Source organism: Heterocephalus glaber, unplaced genomic scaffold (genome assembly GCF_053883595.1).
Source record: "Heterocephalus glaber isolate CG9 unplaced genomic scaffold, H.glaber_assembly_v1.0 deba00000546, whole genome shotgun sequence".
Classification (NCBI taxonomy): Eukaryota; Metazoa; Chordata; class Mammalia; order Rodentia; family Bathyergidae; genus Heterocephalus; species Heterocephalus glaber.
The window spans coordinates 24,130,119-24,151,642 of NW_028258147.1; the positions used below are offsets into that span (position 1 = coordinate 24,130,119).

General features: G+C 35.2%; 1 pseudogene; it reads right to left on the reverse strand.

Annotated features, from left to right (window-relative positions):
• Nucleotides 1-16,541: 16,541 nt before the first annotated feature.
• On the reverse strand, nt 16,542-18,000 carry LOC101705134 (DCN1-like protein 1 pseudogene; annotated as a pseudogene).
• Nucleotides 18,001-21,524: the final 3,524 nt, after the last annotated feature.

Sequence of the window (21,524 nt, forward strand, 5' to 3'; positions counted from 1 at the left end):
AGAAGTCAGATCTGGCAGGATGTAGAAAGTGGTTTTATTATAGGGATGGCAGTGTTGTTTCAGCATTGGAAGATCCACCCCCATAAGTCATCATTTTAACAGAGGAAAGGAAAAAGCCATATGATCCCATAAGTAGTTGCAGAAAAAGTATTGGACTAAATTCTGTAGCTGTTCATGGTAAAGCTATCAGAAGACTAGAAGTAGAACAGAACCTTCTCAACATATCAAACACATGTACTCCATACTTCCAGCAAAAATGCCTTATACGAGTGGAGAAGATACAATGCTTTTTCCCTAAGGTGGGGAACAAGGGCAGATATGCCTACTCTTTATCTGTCCATCAAACTTTGAAACATAGGCCCAAAACAAAATATTCTGGCAATAAAGAGAAACAAATAGCATAGGATTCATAAGGTAGAAGTAAAATCTTTATATGTAGATGAAATGATCATCTACAGAGAAAATACTAAGAAATCTCTAGAAGCCCTGAGAGCTTGTATTTGAATTTAGCAGGATTAGAAAACACAAGGTATATATAAAAATTCAGGTCTATGTATACTTGCTATAAATGAAGAATTGGATATTGAAATTTAAAATTTATGTAGGAGTACAAAGGACCTAGAAAAGTAAAAAGAAAGAAAAAGACAGTGTTGGAAGACATTTATTACCTAATTTTCAGACTTCCTCTAAAGCTACAGTAATCAAGGCAGTGTTGGTGCAAGGAAAGACATACAGATCATTGGAATAAAACAGAGAATCCAGAAATAGAACCACACATATATGGTCCACTGAGTTTTGAAAGATTATTTAACATTAACATTTTATAGAATATAAACTAAATTCAAGAGCAGAGGAAAAGATAGTGTTTTCAGGCAATGGCCCTAGAACACCTGGTATCCATATATAAAAAATTAACCTCAGCCATTTATTTCCATACATAAAAGTAACTTGAAAGGATCTATGAACCTAAATATGAAAGACTAAAACTGTAAAACTTTAAGAAGAAATTATAAGGGAAAATGTTTATGAATTTAGGGTAGGCAAGAATTTCCTAGGATGTAAAAAACATGATGTATAAAAGAAAAAAATTGATAAATGAGATTCCATCAAAATTTAGAAGTTTAAATGACATTGTTAAGAAAATGAAAAGTAGTCCTTAAACAGACCATATTTATAATGCAAATAACCTATGACTGGAATATATAAAGAATTCTTGGGCCAGGGATTTAGCTCAGTGGTTCCGGTGCCTGCCTCGCAAGTGCAAGGTCCCAAGTTCGATCCCCAGTACCAAAAATAAAAAGAACTCTTCCAACTCATTAATAGACAACCCAATTAAAAAGTAGATACAAGAAGATGATAAGTAGCCAGTACAACACAAGGAAAGGTGTGCAACAGTAGAATCAAAAAAATACTAATCAGTACAATAACAAGATTGAATTATACACTCACTAGGGAGATGAAGTTAAAAGTTTTAAAAGAACAAATGTCAGCTTAGGTATGAACCAGTTAGAACTTTCTAATATTGCTAATGTGAATGTAAAATGATAAAACCATTTTGGAAAACAATATAGAAATTTCTTGTATTACTGTTAAGAACCAACAGTCCTGTTCTTAAGTTTTTACTTGAGAGGAATGAAAACACATGTTCACAATAGATTTGTACATACAAGTTGACTATCCCTTATCTGAAATTCTTGGGACCAGAGTGTTTCAGATTTTCATTTGAAATCCACTTTATCTGCAAAGAGAATAGCTATTCCTCCTTTTTGGGGGGGTTTCTATCACATGGAGTATTGTTTTCCACCCTTTAACTTTTAATCTATGAGATTCCTTTTGAATTAAATGTGTTTCTTGTATGCAGCATATTGTTGGATTTGCTTCTTCACCCATTCTGCCAGTCTATTTCTTTGGATTGGTGAATAGAGACCATTTACATTGATGGTTATAACTCATACATTTTGACTTATCATTGTCATGACTTTTTCTTTTTATTGGATTCTCTGCCTTTGCGTTTAATTTCTTGGCGCACCCCACTGATTCATTCTGCTGGGCTTCCTGGGGATGTGATCATTGTTGTCTTTTCCTAGAATATGGTCTACAATTTTTTGGAGTGCTGATTTGGTATTCATGAAGTTCCTAAGGTGCTCTTTGTCATGAAAGTATCTTATTTCTCCATCAATTTTGAAAGGTAATTTTGCAGGGTACATCAATCTGGGTTGGAGGCTGTTTTCTTTTAGGGCTTGCAATACATCACTCTAAACTCTTCTTGCCTTGAGGGTTTGGACTAAGAAGTCTGCTGTGATTCTGATGGGCTTTTCTTTGAATGTGATTTGTTTCTTTTCTCTAACTGCTTGTAGAACTTTGTTCTTCTGTTGGGTTTCTGGAATCTTAACAATTATATGCCTATGTGTAGTTTTTTTTTTTATCAAGGCTAGTTGGAGTCCTATATGCCTCACTGATCTGTATGTCAAGTTCTTTTCCCCTGCTGGGGAAGTTTTCTGCCATCACTTCTGTGAACAGTATTTTTATGTTGTCTGCACTCTCTCCTGTTTCTTCATTGATTCTGATCTGTCTTATGTTATTATTCTTTGCATCATCTAGCAGGTGCTGGATTGATTTCTCATGGTCCCTTACAATTTTAAAGCAACTTTTCTTTTCCTGATCACTAATTGCAATCATCTTCTGTATCTGAAATTCTGTCCTCACATGGGCTCATTCTGCTGCATAGACTTTCAATGGAGTTTTTAATCTCCTGGAAATCTGTTTGCATGTTTTATGGATTCCATTTGTTTCCTATGTTGGGATTCCATCATGTTCCTCAGCTCCTCTCTAGATTTATTAATCATGTCTTGTGCTATGAGCACAATGTCTGCTGTTATTTGAGAAATTATTTCTGATTCCATTCTTTCCAGATCTTCTTCCATTCCCAGTTCAGGGAGTCCAGATGGTTGAGTATCAGATTGTTCCATCTTGTTGCCTCTTGGGGTTGCCTTAGGTGATCTGGAAGTTTGGTTTTGAGTCTTATTTATGTGTCTTATCATTTCAACAGATGCAGCCCGATGTGCCTTTGTTGAGAAGACATTTTGCTCACCCAGTGAGCTTCAATTCTCATCAAGCTTCAGAGGAGCCTTCTCTGTGCTGCTCACCACCTTGCCAATTCCTGGCTTCAGAATGGTGACCTCCTGGATCCCTGCATTGTGCTGTTGTCCAGGCAGGGTTCTGGCTGGGGAGCTACACACACTTAGGATGGTATGTGGGCTTGCCTCTGGCTGAGGCCTGCTCAACTACATAGCTATTATCCAGGAGGGCCTTTAGCTGGGAGCTGTGTACCCAAGTTGCTGGTGTCTGAGGAGGCTTCTGGCTGAGGTCTGGCCGCACTTACCAATGGCTTCTGGGTGGGCCTCTGTTTGTTCCCTTCACAACCTAGCAGCTGTTTTCTAGGCAGACCTTTGTCTGGGGCCTGGGTCCAAGCTGCTGGTGTCTGGGCAAAGCCCTGGCTAGGACCTGTCACCTGTGCCTCTCTGGTCCATGTGGGCTTCTTGCTGGGATCTGCCCCAGGCTAAATGATTCTTAAAACAATTATCCTTTCAGAAGGGAGAAAAGTCTTGCAGGGAAGATCTTTAATCCTTGCAAGTACTCTTGGAGGCAGAGTAAGGTTGAGTCCACAGGTACAATTTAACAAGTCTTTCATACAAACAAAAATGTAATGGGCTGGGGATGTAGCTTAGTCCAAAGACCCTGGGTTCATTCCCAGTACCACCAAAAACAAATTGGAAGTCTCAAAAGAAGAAACTGACTTTTACTTAATAGATAGAAGCTTGGTTACTAAGATTTAAAATAAACAATTAGCCATCAGGTTATACTTAAGAAATCCTGTTTTGAGATTTTACGTGATTCAATAACGTTTTTAAATTTTAGTACGTACATTTAGTACATATGTATTTTAATTATTGATAAATATTTTATAAGTAAATACTTTATGTCAAATTACAATAATTTAATACTCCTAATGATGGTAAATATTTGGACAATTTTAATATTATCACAGTATGGGAGAAAAGGCAAACAACATTGTAGTTTATGTATGACTAATGTATATTCTGACAAGGAGCCTAATTATATGGAAACAACTTATATTTGTCTTATAGATCATGTAAGTAATCATTAACTATACAAAGAATATAAGATTCCAGAGATGTAAATGTACATAAAACTTTATTGAGTTAAAATAATGAATATTATTCTTATAAACTTCAAGCAATGCTATAAATTACCTAAGCCAACAGAGTTACCTTATTTGCATTATCTGAGTAAAATTTTAGGGATAAGTGTTTAATACTAAGTAGATTTATTGTGCTTTCATGTCAATTTAAATTGTATTCTAAGGCCCTTTAATTAACTTTCAGACTTCAGACTTAATTAACTTTAAGACCTAAGGCTTGAAAATGTTCAAGTAATTAAAATAAATAGAAACCATTCCTTGTAATAGAGGATGTGGCACTTACAGAATAGGGCACTAGAAATAGCATCAAATGAAAATAGTTGGCTATCATATGAAAATTGCTACTTATATACTCTTTTTTTACTTGTCAACTTATTTGCTCTCCTTAAAAATAATTTTAAGAAGACAAAGTTAATAGAATGAAAATGCAGCCATAAAACCTGCTTGATAAGAATAGTTGCATTTTGAGACTAACAATTTAGACTTAAGCAATGTCATTTTAATATTGCATACTATATGTCTGTATACATAAATACAAACATATGAAAGTGTTCAAATTAAACTTTAAAAAATTAGCTATGTATAAGAAAAGTGATAGCTGTTAGCTCAAAAAGATAAGTGATCTTTAAGCAGGTAGCCTGGTTTCTTATGAAGTTATACAATAGTATTTTTGGTTTCTTAATTTACCCAATGATGTACGACTTTTGTCTAAACACCAAATGTATAAGAGAAAGAAATAAAAGAGATGAGTATAGTAAAGGAAGACATCAAACTATCCTTATTCACAGATATGATTCTTTACATAGAATACCCAAAAATTCTACTAAAAGAGTTCTAGACTTAGTGAAGAAATTTAGAAAGGAAGTGGGTTGCAAAATCATCACACAAGAACCTATAGTATTCCTGTAGCCAGTAATGAACCCACCAAGAAAGAAGTTCAGAAAATATTCACAATAATTTTGAGAAAAATTAAATACTTAGCAGTTGATCTAACAAAAGGAGTGAAAAAGTTTTTTCACAAAAACTATAGCACACTAAAAAATAAATTGAAGAAAACATCAGAAAAAAAAAATTCTCTGTTCATGGATAAGCAGAACAAAGATTGTCAAAATGGCTAAAACTGACATAGATTTAATGCAATTCCAATCAAAATACCAACAGCATTCCTCATGGAATTAAAAAAAATAACAACAAAAACATATGTGACCAGAAGTGACTAAGAATAGAAAAAGCAACCCTGGGCTACAAGAGCAAACTGGGGTTGTGGGGATGGATCTAAATCCAAGATGTCAAGTTATATTACAAAGCTTCAATGATAAAAAAAAAAACAGCATGGTACCAACACAAAAAAAGATATGTGGATCAATGTAACAATAGAGGATGCAGAAATAACTCAGGCACATTCAGGGATCTACTCTGATAAAAAGACCAAAAACATATCCATGAGCAAAGATAACCCCTTTAACTAATTGTGCTGGGAAAATTGGCTATTCACATGTAGAGACTGAAACTAGAATCATATCTCTCACCATGTACTGAAAATAAAAATAAATCAAAGATCTGAATATTAAAATGAAAACAATATGCTGGAAGATAAAATAGGTAAAACTGTTTGAAGATATAAGCATAGGCAAGAACTCTCTTAACAGAATTCCAATTGCACAAGAAATAACATCAAGAACCAACAATCTTAGTATATCAAATGAAAAAGCTTCTGTACAGCAAAGAAAACACCAACAGAGTGAAGAGATGACCTACAGAAAGTGAAAAAATTTTTGCCAGCTACTACTCTGACAGAGGACTAATATTCTAGACTATATAAAGAGCTCCAAAAAAATTAAATCCCTTCAAAAATAAAAGATCCAGTCAAGAAGTGGGCAACTGAAATGAACAGACATTTCTGACAGTACAAATGGCCCAAAAATGCATGGAAAAAAATGTTCAACATCTCTGACCATTAGAGAAATGCAAATTAAAACAACATTGAAATTCCACCTCAGCAGCACCACCCTCCAGGTCTCCAAGGAGCCACATGGGCTGCCAGCAGCACTGCCTTCTGGGCCTCCAGCTGCCAGGCCACACTGGTACCTGAATCCACCCCACAGAGGTGCAGGGGCTCATAAAAGCCATTGTTCTGAGCTCCAGAAGATAGACCAGAAGTGATCAACAGAGGCTCCTTGATGAACACTGAAGCCTACTGGGAAAATAAAGAAAATCTCTGCAATAAAAGCACACCAGAACACTGTAGTTGGTAAGTTGGAGAGATCAGCACCTCCCATTGGAATCTGGAGTATCTTTGAGGGAAAGGTAGCTGGAACCTGAAGCAGAACCTTACAGAGTTCAATCCAGCAGGAGGTCAGGGAGCTCAACTTTGGCCTTACAACCAGAAATCAGCCTGAATCTCAGTGAACCGCTGCTGGCTTGCTGAGACTTATTGACTTAGATCTGCACACTGCTGCCCACATTGTCTATTGTGACAGCAGAGACATACCCTGAAGGAGGCCCTTCATTATTTTCATTTTTTATTTTTTCAAAGTTATTTTTTCTCTTATTTTTAATTTTTATTTTTTCAAATTTATTTTTTCTTTTCTTTTCTCTCTCTTTCTCTCTCTCTCCCCCCACACCCACCTTGTTCTTCATCTCTCTCTCTCTTTTTGTTCCTGTTCCTGTATTAAATTGAATTTCTTTTTTCTTTCTTTTTCTTTTCTTCTTTCTTTCCTTCTCTCAATTGTCATTAGTTTTATAGAAAAGGGAATACAGTTTCTACCTTCCATATTGCTGTTAGTTTGTTCTGTTCTTGTCTTTATTATTTCAGTCTGTCTTTTCCTCTTGTCTTCAACAGTTTCCCAAAGTTTGTGTGATCTTCCTGTGTCCTCTGGCCTCCCTTCTAACCTTTCCCTATCATTCTACCTATCTATCCCTCCCTCCTCAACTCCTTCTAAGTCCTGATCCCAAAGGGTAAAGTTGCTATATTGAAGAGTTTATTCACTACAAACATATTTTGGGCTGCTCCTTGATTTTGTTTTAATTCACATGGTTAAAAGTGATAGATTAATAGTTACCACCAGTTGTCATTTTCTAAGCTGTGCTTGATGCTATTGTTGTTGCTGATTTTATCACTTGGGCTAAGGTGTTGTGATTGATCTAATCAGTTGTCCTTCCTGATATACTGAAAAGGAGATTGCCTAAGAGACATTAGAGACTCAAAACCTAAAGACCAGCTGTATCTGGAGGATGCCTCTGAGAAGCAATCATTCCATAGGGGTTCTAAATACAAGCAACAAAGATACTTACAGTAAGCAAAGTTGAAGTATCAACCCAGGAATTAAACCAAAAACAGCACCATCAACAAAAATAGAAATGAGAAAATACCTAAGCAAGGCACAAACCCAGACTTCCAGCTCACCAAAGGCAAATTCTGGGGGAAACGGGGTGGAAAAATCTGATAATCAACCACCTGGACAACCTGAACTGGTAGCACAGAAAGTAGCAAAACAGATGAATGAAGCTCTAGAAAAATTCAAAACAGAAATAATTTCCCAGATAACTACAGAGATGGTGAGCAGAATGAAAGACATGATTAGAGACTCCAGAACAGAAACAGATTTAAAAAATAGATGAGCTCATGACCATGCTGGAAGCCAAGAATGCCCAGCATAGGAAAGAAATGGAATCTGTGAAACAGATTCAAACAGATATCCAGGAGATTAAAACTCCATTGAAACTATTCACAGCAGAATGAGCCAATGTGAAGATATAATATCAGATATAGAAGACAGGATTGTGGTTAGTGACCGTGAAAAGAGAGATCCCTTAAAAATAGTAAGGGACCATGAGAAATCGTTCCAGCAGCTCCTAGATGCTGCAAAGAAGAATAGCATAAGACTGGTAGGAGTCCACTAAAAAGCAGGAGAAAGTACAAATGACATAAAAAATGATATAGGAAAACTGTTCACAGAATTAATGACAGAAAGCTTCCCAAACAGAGCAAAAAAATTTGACACACAAATATGTGAGGCATATAGGACTCCAACTGTAAACCATGATCACTCTAACCATGATCAAAAAAAAAATCTACATCTAGACATATAATAGCCAAGATTCCAGAAACCCAACAGAAGAACAAACTACTACAAGCAGTTAGAGAAAAGAAACAAATCACATACAAAGGAAAGCCCATCAGAATCACAGCAGACTTTTCAACACAAACCCTCAAGTCAAGGAGAGCCTGGAGTGAAGTATTTCAAGCCCTAAAAGAATATAACTTCCAACCTAGATTGATGTGCCCTGCAAAACTATCTTTTGAAATTGATGGGAAAATAGGATACTTCCAAGACAAAGAACACCTGAGAAACTTCATGAATATCAAACCAGCACTCCAAATAATTCTAAACAATATTCTAGAAAAAGACAATGAAAGTCACAATTTCATGAAGCCCAACAGAGCAAAGCCATCGGGCAAGGCAAGAAATTAAAGGGAGAGGGTGGAAAATAAAAAAAAAAAAAAAAGAGCCAACAACAGGAAAATAACATGACAAGGATAAGTCAATACATATCAGTTATAACCATCAATGTTAATGGCCTCAATTCACCAATCAAAAGAAATAGACTGGCAGAATGGATTAAGAAGCAAAATCCAACAATATACTGTATACAAGAAATTCCACCTTACTCCAGAATAGTGGTTAACATCAAGAAATCAACTAACAAATGCTGGCAAGGCTGTAGGGAAAAAGGAACATTTCTATGTTGTTGATGGGAATGTAAACTAGTGCAATCACTGTAAAATCATTATGGAGATTCTTCAAAAATTGAAAATAGGAATTGCATTTGACCCAGGTACTCTCCTTTAGGAATATTCCTTAAAAAGCTAAAGATATTGTATTACACTTATACATGTACACCCATATTTATAGAAGCAAAATTAATAATAGCTTAATTTTTGGTGTCCTAATGTCCATCAACAGATGAATGGATAAAGAAGATGTTGTATTTACGTATATATGAAAGAATACTTCTCTGACAGAAAGATGGATAAAGCTGAGTCATTTGCCGGAAAATGTATCCACCTTGACACCATAATGTTAAACAAAATAAATTAGATGCACAAACAAATTTTATAAGAGAAACCCAAAATGTAAACAATTTAAAGAGCAAAATAAAATATAGATACTAGAAGAGAGGGAGATACTGTAGATCTTTCACAAATAGGAAGGGGCCCAAGAGAAGGAGAGAGGAAAAGGAATGTAAGTTAAAAAAATTAAGATGTGTTATGCTCATGTACCAACACACCACAATGAATGTAATCATGAACTGCAAATATGTCCTAATAAATATAAAAAATTTTTAATTTAAACAGTCTGTAATAAAATTATTGACTTTTGAGTTGCTTTGGTATATTTCATAAGTACAAACATTAATAAATAAATATGAAAGTAAAACCTTTTTCTCTTCTATAAAGCCAACATTACTATAATAATTATGTTATCACTCTAGTTAATAATACAACCAATGCTGTGGATATTTCTTATTCATGAGCCTCTATGATTTTATCCAAAATCATTTTATTTTTCTGTTCTCTGAGATAAGTTCCAAAGTTATACAAAATTTTCTAAGTTTCTTTTTTAATATTAAAGTCATCAGTGGTACTCCCTTGAAGAACAGACTTCCTCTTGTAATAGGGTATGTGGCTCTTGGAAAGGATGGATATCAGCAACAGCAAATCAAGATAGAAAAATCTCCCCTATTTTCTTGTTAAATGGCAATAATATGCTCACCCAAGACCAAGATGAGTCCATTTCAGGGATAGTGTTGTTAAATTGAATGTGACTCAGTGGCTGTAAACTTTCAGAATGGAGAGAAGCATGTTCATGAGTATCAGCCTGGGCTGACACAGTAATACCCAGAAAATGACCTGTAGGAAAACTTTATTACCAGACCAGAAATGCCTGGCTCAATATTTTTGCTGCTGATTAAAAGGAAGAAACAGGGACTGGGTTTTCCATCCTATCTGAAACACACTACAGACATACAAAATGCATGAAGGATTTTAAAGAAATTGGATACTAGACAAGCAAAGACATGCTTCTTGAGTGATAGAAAATCAATGAGGTGACCCCATGATTGCCTGAGCTAACAACCTTGATAAGAGTTCAACCTTGAGAAGTCACAGCACAGAAGAGAGAACCAATAAATTCAACAGTTTGGGTGAAATGGACAAATTCCTTGAAAGGCATAAACTAGAAAAACTCATTCATAGTCTGAATAGCACTGTATCTGTTAAGGAAATTAACTTTGTACTTAAAAACTTTCTGACAGGACAACTTTAAGCACAGATAACGTTGCTGGTGAATTCTACCAATTCACCAGTGTCTCAGAAAAAAAAAAATAACAATTCTTCAGAGGTTTTCAAAATTTAAAAAGTCACACTTCTAAACTCATTCCAAAGAGTATTACCATGATACTAAAGCCTGATGGAAATATTACAAAAACAAAAGAAAATTGCAGAGTGGAAAACAAAATTTAGAAGCATAGATGCAAAAATTCAATAAAATTTTTAAATGAATCAAAATATAGAAAATATTTAATATATTATGCATAACTAAGGTTTGTCCCAAGAATGCAAGGTTAGCTTATCATTCAAAAGTCAATCAATATAATCTGCCATAGTAAGCAACTAAAAAGGAAAAATATTCTTTACAGAAAAAAGCATTTACTTAATCTCAGTATTTTTTTCTAATAAAAACTCAACAAAAAATACAAAGGAATTTAACCTGATAAAAGAACATGTATAAAAACCTACAGGTAAAATTATATATAAAAGTAAATGTTTTTTCCTTAACATCTGAAAAAAAGACAGCAATTTCTACCCTCACTGCTTCTACTCAACTTCATACTAGAAGTTTTAGCTAGAACAATAATACAAGAATATGAACAAAAGAAATGCAGATTGGGAGAAAAGAAGCAAACTAATCACTATTTACAGATGAAATGATCAACCCTGTAGACAATCCAGTAGAGTCTATGTTAAAAAAAAAAAAAAGACTTTTAACTAGTGAGCTTATGACATCTTAATATGAGAACTTAAATGCAACTAGTGAATTCTCCAAAGAATTTAAGTGCAATGCCTCCAATATTAGGAACTCAAGACTAATTTTAAAATGAGTTGAGCTCAGAAAAAAAAAGTCACAGTTGTTTTCATTAAAGTCTGTGGGAGGAACTAAACTTTTTTTTATAGCAAAAATTTGTGTGAATAATCAGACCAATGGTGGTATTTATGATGATTCTATAAAAATACTGAATAGATTGGCTCTGCTGCAAAACGACTCAAAAATAGATAAAATATTGTGCATAGTGCCTTTAATGATTCCCTGTAACTGTTTGTGACAGTGTGGTTGTTTACATAGTTCCAACAAAACTAGATATACCAAATTGATAATAACTGTGCCAAAAATGTCACCCTTGAAACCAGTGCTCATTTAACTAAGTATGACAAGCCTACTCTAATAAGGATCATGCTTCATAAGGAATTTGATCTGGTATGTACTCTGTAATTAATAGTTCCAATCTTATAGAAATATGATATGTGTATTATTATACTACATATATAATATTTTAGATATTTCATACTTATAAAATAATTGTATATATTTTATAATATTTTGTGTATATTGCATATATTTATATATAGCACTTCTGACAGGCTAGATATAATGATAGCTTTGGTATTCTTAGAGATTTCCAAAAGAAGGATAGAGACAGCAATCTGACATGAAAAGTCACTTTTGGGGGGCTTTTGTTGCAGAGTAGACAGCATGACTATAGTGGTTGGAAAAAAAGGTAAAAATGGAGGAAGGGAGGGAAAAAGGGAAAGGAGAGAATTCAAAGGTAGAGGACTATATTAGTCAGCGTTTCATCACTGGGAACATATACCTGACATACACAACTTAGTGTTTGTTCATAGTTTCAGAAGGTTCACACTATAACAGCCTCACTCTAAGTGGAACGATCATGGTAGAAGGTTGTGATGGAACAAAGCTGCTCAGTTCCTGGTGACAGGGAAGCAGAGCAGAGAAACAGTCCCAGAGGAAAAAGGGCCAGGGATCGGATATAGTGCCCAAAGTCACACCTCCTTGTACAACTCAGACATCCAGAGTGTGCTTTACTAATTCCCCAAGCAGCTCTAGGCAATCATGTTTACAATACAATTGTCACAAATGCCAAGGAGGTAAGAATAGGGGAAAACAGAGTTGAAGAAATAGGATGGAAGGGAAAGGAGAAAGCAAGAGAAGTCGTGGAGAGAAAGGGTAAAAAGGAGAATCTGGGACAACATGGAAGCCCTGGATTGTAATATTTTTCTTTTCTTTTTAAAATCTCAATACAAGTTAATTCTCTGTCCTAAATTTGAAAATAACTCTACTATAGTTAAGCAAACAACAAGAATGTTAACACCTTTAATTGAACTTAGGTAAATAAAATAAGTCTTGTTGATAAGAATGTAAATAAAAGCCTTCATCCACAGATTATATAAAACAGCTCATATCAATTCTGACCTGCCATAGGATTTTGCTTGGGATAATCTATTAAGCATGATTCCATATGTGTTTCATAAATTAAGCCTATGCCTAATTCTTCCATTTATAAAAAAACGCAAATGTAATTGGAGAAAAATTACAGTGAGTGATCTTAGTGAAAACATTCAATGAGCACCTGGTTTTTAGCAGAGAGATCTTTGAAGATTGCCTGGATCAAAAGAAGGAACTGTAAACTAAAAACTGTCCCAGGGCCGGGGTTTAGCTCCGTGGTTCTGCCGCCTGCCTCGCAAGCACAAGGTCCTGAGTTCGATCCCCGGTACCAAAAATAAAAATAAATAAAAACTGTCCCAACTCTCCTATAAGACAGAATCTTTTTTTACAATAAAATATACAAGCTCATCCTAAGAAAATCATTAGTATTACTGAGTCTAAGCAGTTTCTGATGCATTTTAGCTGGATTGAGACCTCTTGAAAGAAACTAGCAAATATCCAACACAGGTGAATGGCATTCGACTTTGAGCTAATTTACATTTCTTTTTTAATCTAATCTCTTTTTTTTCCCTACAAATCTCTCTACCAAGAGAAATCACTGGAATGGCTGCTGTTTAACAAACCTGTGATAGCCTTGGCATGTGTATATAACTAGTTATTCAATATTACTAAACAGTCTCTTACACAAATTTAACACTAAATCATTATTGCCATTTAGAAATGACAATATTAAAGATAAATTACATAGCTATAGTTTAAGAAAAAACATCAAAATAATCATTACATTAGCCACTGATTTGGAGGAAAAATAATTACAGGATTATCAATCATGTTGTGTGGCATGGCAACTATCTTAGGGCTGACATGGGACATGTCTGAACAGTGGCAAGAGAGAGAACTATAAATCACTCCTGGTGAGTGGAGGGAATTAGAAAGATGGTGGATGTGGGTATGTGGGTGAGTTAAGTATCACAAGCAGATCAAGGAAAGAAGTCGGAGATGGCATGTCACAGTCATTTCGTCTTTGACACAAGGAAGAAATAATTCTTATGAAAATGGAATGAAAGCAATATGTTGCTGCCACTTCCTCTTACACAAAGCAGAGATTATGATTTCTCTTGAGGGCTTAATGATGTGCATTGAAATGTATGAAGTATTTAGGAATCGTGATCCTGTTTGTGGAACATAAATATCAATTTAAGTAATGAATAACTAAAATTATTTAAAAATTGTCAACAACTACAAAAGAAAAAAACAAACTTGATGTAAAATATGTACCTAGATCCACCCCTTGGGGGTTTTAAAGAAAGATTTTTATCTCTTTAAGGGTAGATAAACTCACATGATATAAAACAGATTGTAAGGGTGAGGAATAGAATGTAAAACTTAGGGCGTTGAAACACAAAAGTCAGGTACTAGTTAAAAGTACAGACAAAAGATACTAATAAAATAGATGAAAATTCATAATCCATCCTCAATGGGCCTGAACTTGGATATGACTTGCAAAATACTTAACACAAACAACTTAGGAGGGGGAAATATTTATTTTTTGTTTTGTTTTGTTTTTGTGGTTTTGGTACCAGGGATCAAACTCAGGTCCTCGTGCTTGCACAGCAGGCAGCAAAACCACTGAGCTAAATCCCCAGCAAGGGTAGATGTTTATTTTGGCTCTCAGAGATTTCAGTCCATGGTCACTGGGCCTCTTGACTTGGGGCCTGTGGTGAAGGATTACATCATGGTGGGAGTATATGGTGAAGGAGAGCCTTTCACCTCATAGCAGCCAGAAAACAAAGAAAGAAATGAGAAAGCTGGGATCCTGATAATGCCCTTTAAGAGAATGCCACTAACTTCCCACTAATAAGGCATGACTTAACCCCTTACTGCCAGACTCCATCTCCTGTAGTTTCTCATATCTCCCAATAGGTAGCACAACTGTGAGGAACAAATCATAACAAAGGGATTTGTAGGCATTGTGGGATCTCGATGATGAAAGGAGGGTCAAAGAAGGAAAAATGGAAACAAAGCTTTTTTGTAAATAGTGAAGGGTAGAGGGGTCAAAGGGAGGGAGGGGGAAAGAGGAAGAAAAGAATCCAGATATACCATGTATAGGTACGAATTCCCATTGATGAATGTGGTCATAATGTATATCTAAAATATACCAATAAGCTTAATGAATAAAAAAGAAAAAAAGTAAGGAAAAGAAGGGCCATGGGTATAGCTCAGTGGCACACAGCCTGGGTTCGATTCCTGGTATCAAAAATAAATAAATAAAAGTAAGGCAAGGTGATTCTCCTACTTTTCCTGCTAATGTATACTTCCAAGGCATAGCTATTTGAGCCTCAACATCAAGTAAAATAACAGTGCCTCTTGGTTTTCAGCCCCAAATTTCATCAGGTAATCTTTTTCTTTAATTTGTATTGTTATTGGTGCATGTTTGAAGTATATAATAATTACATTCCTTGTGGGGAGTTGGTCCATGTGCATAACATATCTTAATTCTTTTCACTTAGCCTCCTCTTCTTCCTTTCCCTTCCTTCCATCTGTTAATCCCCTTCCTTTTGCGAAAGATCCATCTCCCTATTTCCAATTATCTATCTTTTACTTGGCATTACATATATATATATATATATATACACACACACACACACACACACACACACACACACACACATATGTGTGTATGAGAAATCATGCAATAATTAAGCTCACGTGTCTGATTTGTGTGTCTGATCTGTTTCACTTAACATTATGGTCTCAAGGTATATCCATTTTCCTACAAATGATTCAAGTCCATCCTTCTTTATGGTGGAGTATTACTCCATTGCGTATAAATGCCTCATTTTCCTTATATGATGAAGAATATATAGGCCACTTCTAACATTTTGCTATTACAGTTGTTTGCTATAAACATGCATGTATCACAGTAGTATAGCGTGCTTAATGCTTTCAGGAAGATACCTACAATGGGAATAGCAGAGGGTCAAATGGAATTTCTAGTTTTACTTTTTTGAGAAATCTCCATATTGATTTCCATAGTGGTTGTAATAGTGTTTTTACATTCCCAGCAAGAATGTACAGGGATTTCTTTTTTCCCACAGCCTAGTCACCATTTATATTGACTGCTTGGTGATAACCATTCTTTCTGGAATAAAATGGTAACTCACTGTTGTATTAATTTGCATTTTCTAAATGGCCAGAGATATTGAACATTTTTTTCATGTACTTATTGGCCATTTGTACCTCTGAAAAATGTCTATTTCAGTTGCCAATTTTTTGATTGGGTCTTTTGTTTTGTGGGGGTATAATTGTTTTTGAGTTCTTTACATAGTCTAGGTATTAGTTCTCTATCTGAGGTATAGCTTATTTTCTTTTAATCTCAATTTCTTTAATTTCTTCTCTGACCTTTATAATTTTATTCCTCTACTACCTTTGGATTTGAGTTGTTCTTGATTTGCCAGGACCTTGAGATGCAGCATTAGGTCATTTATTTGGGTTTGCTTTACTTTTTTGATGCGGGCATTAACATCTTGTAATTTTCATTGTTGTGGCAAGTTCTTAGTGTGGCTGTGCTCTGTGAGAAGCCCCGGGCCCTAACTAGTATAAAAATAGTGACAAGAATAAAACACAAGGGAGAATTCATTCAGGAATCAATTTTTCACCATGTGTGCTCACAGAATTAAAATCATCTGATAGCAGGACAGTGGCACTGTAAGAACTTCACCAGACTCTTTAAAGTTATAAATGTCATAAATCTTTAAAGTCATAAATGTTTCTTTAAAGTTTTGTCTCAACCCTTAGTCTGAACAGTGAGGATTGATCTGTTCAGTCCAGACAGCAGAAATTTACTGTGCCATTTTCCGGTGTATTTATTGTACAGACTATGTACATTCTAGAAGGTTCTTTTACTGCTATACTGTTGTACTTTTTATCCCAGCAATTTGAGGGTGTGCAAATTCAACAGTCATCAATGAGAACAGGCCATTCTCCTCCTTCATCATAATTAGACATGTCATCTGCAATCATTGTACTGAAGTCTAAAAGAAGATTCCAAGTATCTTTTGTTATTGATCATTTATGATGTTCCAACAAAAATTTATTCCATAAGTCTAAGAATTTAAATCTTCCACTAAACACAAAGTTCTAGTAGGCAATGGCCATTTCTAGATCTAATCCTTTTTGTCCTGGATTCTTTGCAAAGTTAAAAGTAAACTGGTAAAAATCCTTAAATCATCCTGGTTCTTTCAATTCTTGTTCCATATTGGGTATTTGAGCCTTTAGCTTTCCTATGCTGTCACATGCTAATTCTGTCATGCCGTCCATGAACTTCTGCTTGGAGAACTCACACTGTGTTGCTGTGACGAACTTCCATGCAATGATCAAAACACTAATGCTGGCTGGATCGAGTGACAGGTCATCACAGAATTGCTGTATACCATCTATTCCAATTTTATTTTCATCTTGAGGATCTTTGTATCTTAACTATTGTATCTTAACTATTATACAGTTAGTAGTTCTAACTTCTTCCTGTCCAATGATCCTTTTACACTCTCTCGTATATACAGTTCAGGATTTTGGAAAAAATTATCTGTTGCAACATCTAACATCCAGTCATTTTGAGAAAGACAACTTACTGCAGTTTTTTCATTAGATTGTGTGAAGATCATAAACTGTCAAACTTTACCCTTCTGCGATGATTTCAACTTGTTCATGTTGGTGTCCTCCGGGCCTCTCCCCTCCTCCTCTGGCTCTGCAGTGGCGGCAGCTCCTCTCATGGGCTCACGAGGCTCGTGCTCATGCACAGTGTATGAGGCCGCCACCCCATGCCCCCGCTGCACAGCCTGAGGAGGCTGCCACAGGCCTCAGAAGGCAGAAGGACAGGGACGGGCAGCAGCAGGTGTGGGGCTTCCCCAGAACATCCTTTTTTTGCATAAATTTCTGTTTTACTATTCTGGTTCAGTCTCTCTAAACTGAACTTCTTTCCCACCCCCAGCTTCATCTATGTTTTTGGCACATGTTACCCACAGACTTGAGGAGTTAGCTCCCTCTTGTCATTCTAGACTCAGGGCTGCCATATGCATTGGCAAATGGCAGTGCATAAACAAAGCTATTAGTTATGTAAGTTAGCCACAAACACACTTCTCACATATCCTTTTTTATGTCTACTGGTTTCCATTTATTTTCAATTTTAAGGATTTTAAAAAATTGCTTTGCCTTTGTTTATTGAATATTGTCAAAGGCATTGATTCAAAATCAGAGCTGAGGTGGATCAAGTGTCTTTTTACAACAAAGCAGCTCAATTCTTTGCACCGTTAAAGGTATAGGCCAGAAAATGAAAGAAAAAAATCATATATGAATCTATTGTTTTTAAAAATTGCAATTAGTCTTTGCATTGAATTCAATTGGAAGTCACTTATATTACAAGACTGTTATTCCAATGATTGTTTCACTTTCTCAATTTGACTATTAACATTTCTAGTTGAGCTATTTTTGTGTCACAGAAGTTTTCATATCTTAGAGCAATGTTCTACATTGAGATAAGCACAAAACAGGCTTTGTTTTCCCTACCCCTTTAAATCCTGTAGCATGTATTGTTAAAGGGAAGTTAAGAAAGAATCTGAGTGATGGATTCTCAGGTAGATCAATTTCAGGAAGAAACTGAACTGGAATTAGACTTCTCTTAAAACTGTCAATGTTTATGTCCCCCCAGAGAATTGTACTCCACTTTAAAGACCAATACTATATATCATTGTATTGGTAGGGATAGAGCAGTGAATTAAGATAAAGTCCCTGACCTTAGGAAATTCCACTCAAGCCTGAAGATACAGAGCACACAGAGCACTTCTTTTAAAAGTAAAGGAAATAAAAGCATAATCAAGGAAGAACTTTTCAAATAGCTGTAAGTGCCACAAGTGTTTAAAAAGGAGAAACAGAAGAGTCAATAAAAATTCTCTGCAACTGAGACCTGAAAGATATAAAAGGGAGAGAACATGAGAAAGTTCCAAGCAGAAAGAAAGCAAGTACCAAGGACCTGAGTCATAAAAGAATGTAATTAAAGAAAAAAAGGAGAGAAATATGCAGTGAAGGTTGGGAAATACACATCAGTAATAGATGTCCAGGGCACATTTATGATATGAAAGTTTATTCTAAGTGTACAGAGAAGCCACCAAAGGTTTGGACCATGAAAGTGGGAACATTTAACTATGTTCTTTAAAGACTAGCTTGTAAAGAAAGGACTCTAAAGGGGACAATGAGAATTCTATTGTAGCACTCCAGGTAAGAAATAGGAAAACATGCAACAAGTTTTCAATTTAAAAATAGGAAAAATAAAGAGCTATTTGAAAACATCCACAAAAATAAGGAAAAGAAAACTTTGTTGAAAAATCATTCAAAATAAGGCATAAATCCAGTAAGAATAAAATCAGCTAAATGATTTCAGCAAATATAAATCAACTAATTTGTCTTATTAATACTGTCATTTTGAATGGATAAAGAATATGTGGGCAGAGGAGGTAAACCTTCTGGGCTGCCGTACCACCACCCCCAGTGCCGAAGTACAGAGCTGCCCTCAGCACAGAGGAGGTGAACCTTCCAGGCCACCGTGCCACCCACCCCAGCACTGAGGAGGTGAGCCATACAGGAACCAGCAGTACACATCCCTCCCCAGTTGAAATGAGAAGACCTTTAAATAAGTCTCAAAACCAGACTCCCAGATCACCTAAAGCAACCCCAAAGGGAAAGGAGATGGAACAATCTGATACTCAACAACCTGGACTCCCTAAACTGGCAACAAAAGAGGATCTGGAAAAAATGAAATCAGAAATAATTTCTCAGATAACAGCAGGGATTGTGCCTGTAGTGCAGGACATGATTAATAAATCTAGAGAGGACACAGATAAAAAAAAAATAGAGGAGCTGAGGAATATGATGGAATCTCAACATAGGAAAACAAATGGAATCCATGAAACAAATGCAAACAGATTTCCAGATTAAAAACGCCACTGAAAGTTTACGCAGCAGAATGAGCCCATGTGAGGACAGAATTTCAGATATAGAACATAAGATTGCAATTAGTGACCAGGAAAAGAAAAATTGCTTTAAAATTGTAAGTGACCACAAGAAATCAATCTAGTAGCTGCTAGATGATGCAAAGAATAACATAAGACTGATTGGAGTCAATGAAGAAAGAGCAGAGAGTACAGATGACATAAAAATACTGTTCACAGAAGTGATGGCAGAAAACTTCCCCAGCAGGGGAAAAGAACTTGACATACAGATCAGTGAGGCATATAGGACTCCAACTAGCCTTGATCAAAAAAATCTACAGATAGACATATAATTGTTAAGATTCCAGAAACCCAACAGAAGAACAAAATTCTACAAGCAATTAGAGAAAAGAAACAAATCACATACAAAGGCTGATGATTCATGGTCAGAAGGATGCATAAAGTGGGATGTTGTGAAATTTCATCATACCACTCAAAATGATGCACAATTTAAAACATATAATTATTTATTTCAGGAATTTTTCATTTAATATTTTTGGACTACAGTGGGCCACAGGTAACTGAAACTACAGAAGGTGAAACTGTAAATAAAGGGTACTACTGTAAGAAAGAAAGGCTAAAGTTGGAAGAATGAGAAAAACCAATACTCTAGTTGTAGTTGTTGTTGTTGTTGAATGTACAGTGTACAACCACATTGGACAAAAGTCTGGCAGTTAGTTTCTTATGTAACTAAGCCTACTCCTGACCCATAACCCACAACTTCTCTCCTAAATATCTACCTAAGAGAAATGAAAATATATGTCCAAAAGACTAACACAAGTATGTTGACAGTAACTCTACTTATAATAGTCAAAGACTGGAAACAGTACAGGTACTTCTTAATAGGAGAACCAATAGTCATGACTACAGATTAGTCAAAATTGATACAACAAAATGAAAACATCTGAAAAACTATTGTATAAAAACCCATACATGAACAGTATATGCAGTGTGGTCCCATTTATATTATTCTAGAACTGGCAAAATTGATTTTGTCAGACAAGCTCAAAAGGGTATATGATTGTGTGGGATATGGGAACAAGAACACTGGGACACTTTCTGAGTCAATGAAAATGTTTTGTAATTTCATAGGGGGTTGAGTTATATTAGCATACCTATACACTCAAAGCTGAATGTACATTTAGAATTTGTGTACCTTTCATTGAATTCCAAAAGGACAAAACTTTAAATAAATGTGAACTTTAGTTAATGCTAGGCATGATGAAGTATTTAGAGAAAGTATCTAGAGTTTAAATTTACTTTTAATACATCAAGTGACAAGATCAGGTCTGATGGATGAAAGAGGGATAAAATACCTTTTATGAAATGTGAATGGTAGATCTGATTGTAGATATATATATAGTATTCTGCAAAGTTCTTTCAACTTTGCTGTGTATTGATTCTTGTGATTACTAAAATTTAAAGGCCATGAAAATTTTTAAAAAGATGAAAAACTCCTTAATTCATTTTATAAATTTAGGATATTTTAATGTCTGTTTTTAACTATAAAAAAGAATAAAAAATAGATTCATCATATCTATTAACATAGAGGTGTTTTAAATAAAATGGCAAAAATAATCTAGCCATGCATCACAAGAACAACATATTAAGACAAAACTGAGCTATCCAGAAATACAAGGAACATTTCAAAATAAGTAGATCTATTAATAAAATTCATTTAATCAATACAAAAGATACAAGAAAGCACTTGATAAAAATAAGAACCAACTCCAA